This window comes from Mustela nigripes, chromosome 9, assembly GCF_022355385.1.
Source record: "Mustela nigripes isolate SB6536 chromosome 9, MUSNIG.SB6536, whole genome shotgun sequence".
Lineage (NCBI taxonomy): Eukaryota > Metazoa > Chordata > Mammalia > Carnivora > Mustelidae > Mustela > Mustela nigripes.
The window spans coordinates 41401438-41408311 of NC_081565.1; the positions used below are offsets into that span (position 1 = coordinate 41401438).

The window sequence follows — 6874 nt, forward strand, 5'->3', positions numbered from 1 at the left end:
GATATTATATTTTTGTATAAATCTTAATAAAAATTTTTAGTATCAGTTTATAATTTAACATTAATTAGCAAAGCAGATATTATATTTTTGTATAAATCTTAATAAAAATTTTTAGTATCAGTTTATAATTTAACATTAATTAGCAAAGCAGACAAAAGAAAAAGCTTTTATTCAGAATTTCACTTTTATTTAATGACCCTGAAATCTTAATCTTGAGAAACTTAAATCATTCAGTTCTGGTCAACTGCACTAATTACCAGTTTTAAGTTTTATTAAGCACCATTGCATTTAATTTAACATTTGTCCTAGCCAGTCCCATGACCAATGCTATCCATAGTTGATATTTTGGAGGTAGTGCTATATAAGGGAAAGGCCTCTGATCTTGTGAAAATTTCTGTGTCACTTTCTAAGCCTCAGTTCCATGTTTGTAAAAGGACAGCACTACCTACCTTGCATGATTTATTTTATGATGGACATACTCAATTTCATTTTTTAAAGATTTATTTATTTATTTATTTGACAGAGAGCAAGAGATCACAAGTAGGCAGAGAGGCAGGCAGAGAAAGAGGGGGAAGCAGGCTCCCTGCTGAGCAGAGAGCCTGATGCAGGGCTTAATCCCAGGACCCTGAGATCATGACCTGAGTCAAAAGCAGGCTTAACCCACCAAGCCACCCAGAGACCCCCTCAATTTCATTTTTAAACCATCATAATTAGGCTCATAGTAGAAAGGTTGTTTCACTTCTTCCTTCTATTTTATGACAGAAAAGAAAAAAATTCATAATATGAAGAGCATGCAGATGTTATATAACAATTTACAACTTTTGGTCTTTCTTTGTATGACCCTTTCCCTAAAGCAGGGTGAACCAGTTCTGTAAACCAAAATCTAAGCTATGCAACACGCTGATGGGATTCCAAGTCAGAGGCTCTAGCCCACTCAGATGCTCCTTGGATGCTGCTGTGTTATTTGCCTTAAGGGATTATCCAAAAATGAATTGCTCAGAACTTTTCACTGTAATAACATTGGTTTTTTTTAATGTTTTATTTTTTTATTAACATATAATGTATTATTAACCCCAAGGGTACAGGTCTGTGAATCGCCAGGTTTACACACTTCACAGCACTCACCATAGCACATACCTTCCCCAAAGTCAATAACCCAACCACCCTCCCCCTAACAGCCTCCCCCAGGCAATCCTCAGTTTAACATTGTTTTTTCTATATTAATGCCTTAGATGTGTCTTCTGTGGCAGTTACAACAGTAACAGATAGAATATTTTGATCTATTTTCAAATATATGTATATATATTTAATATATATTATTAAATACATCAATAGTTAAGTTGTATGGAGCTGAAAGACTGTTGTATACTAAGTATTAATAATTACAAATGAGAAAATTCAGTAAGTCAGAGGTTTACTTTCCTTTTAGGAGAAGATACCATATACTATGTATTTCCTCTGAAAAAGTTTTCTCCCATTTCTCCCAGTTTGAGATAAAAATATGGCCATCACTAGAAAATCTTGTGGGAGAGGAGAAAAGAGTGGTGAAAATGTCTGTTCTTTCACTTAAAGCAAGGATTTTCAAACTCTTTCCCCCTAGAAATGTAAATTCATAACTAGAGGGTATTTATTCCTAGAAATGCTCACAGTGTAAGTATTTATTTTCTCTCTAAAATAACACCGAAGGTCCAGGAAGACTTTTTTTTTTTTTTTTAAATTTTTTGTTTCCAGATACTCTCTAGCACACTACCATGAACCTAAGGGGTTTGCTTATCCCTGTTTGAATCAATTTAAAATATTGCTTATCCTTGGAGATTATTATACTCATCTCAAGAAGTAAATAAAACAACCATTATTCTTTTACAAATTACATTTGCATGTATCTAACCTTGAAGTTAAAGTCACTTGTTTGAATAGGCATTGAATCTGCCCTGGTTGTATCTTAATGATATTAATCCCTCTGAAATTATTGTTTCAGCATGTCCTTTGAGCCTCTTTAACATTTTTTTTTTCCTCACTATTCTGTGCTCCTCTGAGTAAGATGTTCTCTCATTTTGTAGACAGTAATAGCAGTAAGGGCTGCCCTTCAATCCCTCACTGAATTCTAGGGACTGGGGTAAGTGCCTCGTGCTCTCATCCCCACACCAACCCAGTGCTGCACTTAGAGTCATTACTGGACCAGTACAGCATACCTGTTTGGGATTCAGCTGCAGTATATAATCATCTCATCCCAGAAAGACTCTAGAAATGAGGGAGGCAATATCATGTAGGGAAGAGGGAATGGACTTAGAAGCCAGAAGACCTGGAATATCATTTTATTTCCATCAGTAATTAATCACATGATCTTCGTGGTGGCGGGAGAGTGATGTAATTTTTGTAGACTTAACATCAAAAATTTTGTGTGTATTTTATGAATTATTTCCAGGTTGGTTCTCAGGGTTGGTTTTTTTTTTTTCCTAATTTAAGTACACTGCCCACTTTAAGTATGATTTTTTATTGAATGTTCCTCTTCCCAGCTTACAGAAAATAACAGGAAAAAAAAAATAGTGTTTTTATTTTATACACAAATGGGCTTTCTTTTGCTTACTAAATGCTTGAAAATACACATTCATTAAGTCCTCATTTTTCATGTTCTAGAAATTATCACTAATCTCAAATTGTGTGCCTCAATCAAAATGTTAAGTGTATATAGTTCTCAAATTCTTTGCTTTGAATTTTGTCCCTAGCTCAGCAGAGCCACGACCACCAGTTCTTAGGATCCTGATTTAATATATTTCTCCTTTTCTTTCTGTGAAAAGTATATTCTATTACTAATAACCCTTCTGCTGTTTTCCAAATCACTGTGGTAGAAAGGATCTCCGCAGGTTAAGATAAATGAGTCCAACTATCTGGGATTACAGAAGAAGGCCCAGGCTTGCCTTCTCTTACATGTTACCATTAGGTACAGAATGTGGGGAACCTGCTTGAGATTCTCTCCCTCTTGCTCTTTCTCCAGCCCTTCCTCTACTCCTGATCTCTCTCTCTTTCTCCCAAATAAATAAATAAATGTTCAAAAAATTATAATTAGTTGGAAGAGTACGTTATTTTATGGTACAGGCAACTTCTGACTTAGGATTTTTATGTCAAGACATAGGGTGTGTAAGACAGTGGCTACTCTCAGCAAATTGTGATGCTGTATGTGTCTTGTTGATTAAATGAGACGGGCATATGGAAGCACCTATAAGAGCACTGGTCACAGTGAGCCTTCAATACAAGTTTAGGGTGGTTTACTATAGAATTATAAATAACAAAATGAAAACAAGACAAACAGCTGTGAATACAGAGTTAGAAGATGATGAGGTATTGGATTAGTTAATGTGTTCTCTGGAAAGTAGGATAGTTCTGCAGAATGTCTAGAAACTCCTAAAATGTTGTGCAGCAATTCCTGGTATTTCCTTATTTCTCTGGCTAGTAGTATCCCACTCTTCTGAACTTTAGAATACTCTCTTTCCTGCCAAAAGTGGTCAAAACTTTGCTTTACAGTTTGTTTCTCCCTAATGTAAATGTAGCTACTAATATCTTTCTAGAATTTAATGGGACATATTATTCACTATACGGAATTTATTTGGCTGGAAAAGCATCTTCAAAGTGAGTTCTGAATATCCAATAACAACAAGAGAGACAAAGAAGTACGTAATAAGGGATCTGTTTTATCTGTCTGTCATTTGTGTATTCTCCTATCTACCCATCTATGTTAAACAGAAATACGTATTTATGTAAATAGATACATATTTATATCTAGAGTTAATAAATATGTATGTTTAGTTTCCAATAATAAGTAGCCTTTAGGAAAAGGAATTCAGCCCTTAATTAATTAAGGGTTCTTTTGGTCACTCTTGCAATGGATTTAAGAAGACGCTCATTTTTTTCTGTTCTAACCTGCTACCAGGTACCTTGACAAAATTATACTTCTCAGTTAGGAGCACTATTTCCCCACCATCTCTGTTCCTACTCCAATACTCTGTCACCTACTGGATTAGAGGTTTTCAGAAAGAGTTTGGCGGGTAGAGGGTAGATGTCCATGGTGCTGATTGTTGAGATTGTGCCTGAATTTAACTGTACATGAATGAGGCTTCTTGTGAAGGAGATGTAGGAGAGGAAGGTAATACAGTAATACAGTTCCTGTTGTACCTAAATAGTATGTGTTCGAGTATGGCAAAATGGAGACGTAACATTGGACAGCAGCAAAGTACCTATACCTTTTGCCTATAACTTTATTTCTCTTTTAGCAGGTAGATGGGAGAAAATATGATTTAAAAGTTTCATGTACAAATAATTGAAACAGGTTATGAAAGTTTGAGTTATTATATTTTTACTGTCTATAGTGTATATTATCTGGAAGCAGAATTCACATAAATGCCTGCATATTGCATATCAACTTATCAAATGAATGACAGTCATTTCTCACATTCTGTGAATCTTTTCCAGGAAAATAATGAAACAAAAGAATACTTGCTAAAATCTAGTAAAGTCAGTGGAAAAAAACAAACAATGGAGCTGACACCCACTACTACTTAAAACTCAGTGTTATGACTAGAACAATTTATGTTGGTAATGTGTATATAATAAGAAAATATTTAAATTACAAATAGTTTACTTTTCATAGTAATACAGCTTCTCCCAGTAAAATAGTGTGCAATTGAGTGATTGGTGTGTGTGTGTGTGTGTGTGTGTGTGTGTGTGTTGTATATTATGTGTAGTCTCTTTTTGTACCTTGGAAGTTCCAGATGACACAATTTTCATCAATATATTGTGCATTTAATGTTATGATAACAAGAATATGTAGGGAGGTACTTTTTAAAAGACATTGTGGAGTGATTATAAACATTTTATAGCTGATCAGCATCATTTTACCAAGGCATATATTCCTCTAAATGCACTCTTTCACCTTCCTTATGTTTCTAGAAATTGAAGAGTACCACAGGAAAGCTGTGTCCCTGTATCATGTGCTGTTTGGGCTTCTGAAGTGTCCGGCAGATTTTTAATCATATGAGGTAAATACTTAATTTATTTTAATTATATTTTCAGGATGAAATGAATTACCATTTTGTGTCTTCAGACTTATTTTCTTTATAACAAGAAGGAAATTAATTTTGTTTTATTTAATCATGCATTTAATTAAGTAGTTCTCCTGGTTTGTGAGCTCCAAAGTGACTGGGGGAAGTAAAGGCATATTAACAATCTACTGTTGGGCTTATACATTTTTCTCTGTAAAACTATTATCTATGTTCTATGTGATATGTTTACAATAGTCTGTATACCATTTTTATTTGCTTAAAGTGATTTTTGTCCTTTTAAATACTATGGTAACATAGTTCAATGTACTAGTTCAAATTTATACATAATAGCATAATAGCATAATGGCTAAACATATTTTCTTTATTAACACTTATGACATGGATAATAATATTGATATATATATATGTATATACATATATATATATATCACTATTAATTTGAAGTGGAAAGAGAGTTATTTCTGGGCTTTTTTTTTCTTTAGTTTTGTCAGGTATAACATTTACACATTCTGTATTCAAAAAAATATATACCTGAAATAATAGAAACTACTTCATAGCTTTTAAGGGGCCTTTCTCTGTGTGGTGTAGGTAATTTTCTTTTCCTTGCAAAAATTTACTAGTTTTTCTACTTCCTCTCTCTCTGCTGGTGGTCATTGATTGATCAAGCATCACAACAAAATTTTATTTTTTATTAGTTTTTAATTTTTTTTTTGTCAGAGTAAATTGAGACATTGGCAATTGTTACTTTCTGTTCACCACCTAACATTACAGAGAGAGGAATTAAAGATAAATCTCGGCTAGTGTCTGTTTAAAAAGCCCGTATTTAATGCAACTATAGGGAGACATATGGGGTTGTTTGCATATGCACTCATGAAGAACAGAAGTGAAAAAATGGATGTCCTAGAAAAGAAATGGGCCTGCTCCTGTCACTCCTTCACAAATCTATCAGACAACAGTGATGGCAAGGAAAGAATGCCTTTTTTTATGAACAGTCTACCCATGTATTAATGGTGGACACACACACACACACATACACACACATACACATACACATCTGAGAGGCTGTTTTGGGCCCCAAGGAAACTGACACTTTCTATACACAGAAATATAGATTTAAATGAAAAAAGAAGTATATTTCAAAGATAAATAAATGGAAGAAAAATTGAATAGGCACAAACTATACTGAATTGGTGAGTTTTTTTAAATAATAAAGGTATCATTGACCAAATTTAAATCATGAACTGCGTAATGAGGCATATGGCTCACATTTTATGAGGCCCTCCATTATGTTGACTTAGATGAGAAAATAGGGAAGGAGCAGATAGTCGTGTAAAGAGAATTAGGGGAAACTGCTCATTTGCTCAGCACGAGTGTCTATCATTCACAGGGCTCTTCCAATCAAAAAGAACATTCAATGGTACTTAAAATATAAATTTAATGTGATTTGAGGACACTGTGAATTATGCTTCTTTGAATATTTCTTAGTATACTTATTCATAGTTATTTTAGCCAGTTTAAGTAATCCTGATAAATTAACCTATATTTTCCACTTGAATTTTTGGGAAGTTCTTCAATCTACCCCTGATTGTGAACCCAGAGAACACAGGTTGTCTTTAGATGTACCCAGATGGTAGAGACTGATTTTATTTTTATCAGCAAAAATGTTACACACACTACTAATTTATTAAATGAGTGGAGGTTATTTTTTTTTTTGAGTAGAGGTTATTTTAAAACAATATTTTTTTGATTTTGATGGGATTTTTAAGAAACATCAAAGCCATATGGAAACTTTCATTTTTACAAAAATTTAAAGTATG

The 6874-nt window shown here is 33.6% G+C and overlaps 1 long non-coding RNA gene across 1 annotated transcript in view; it reads left to right on the forward strand.

The window, feature by feature from the left end:
- LOC132025103 (uncharacterized) overlaps positions 1–5023 on the forward strand; it is a 470785-nt gene extending 465762 nt beyond the window's left edge. Inside the window, exon 3 of the long non-coding RNA XR_009406416.1 lies at positions 4945–5023. This is a non-coding gene — a long non-coding RNA (uncharacterized LOC132025103). The remainder of the gene's footprint in view (positions 1–4944) is intronic.
- Positions 5024–6874: the final 1851 nt, after the last annotated feature.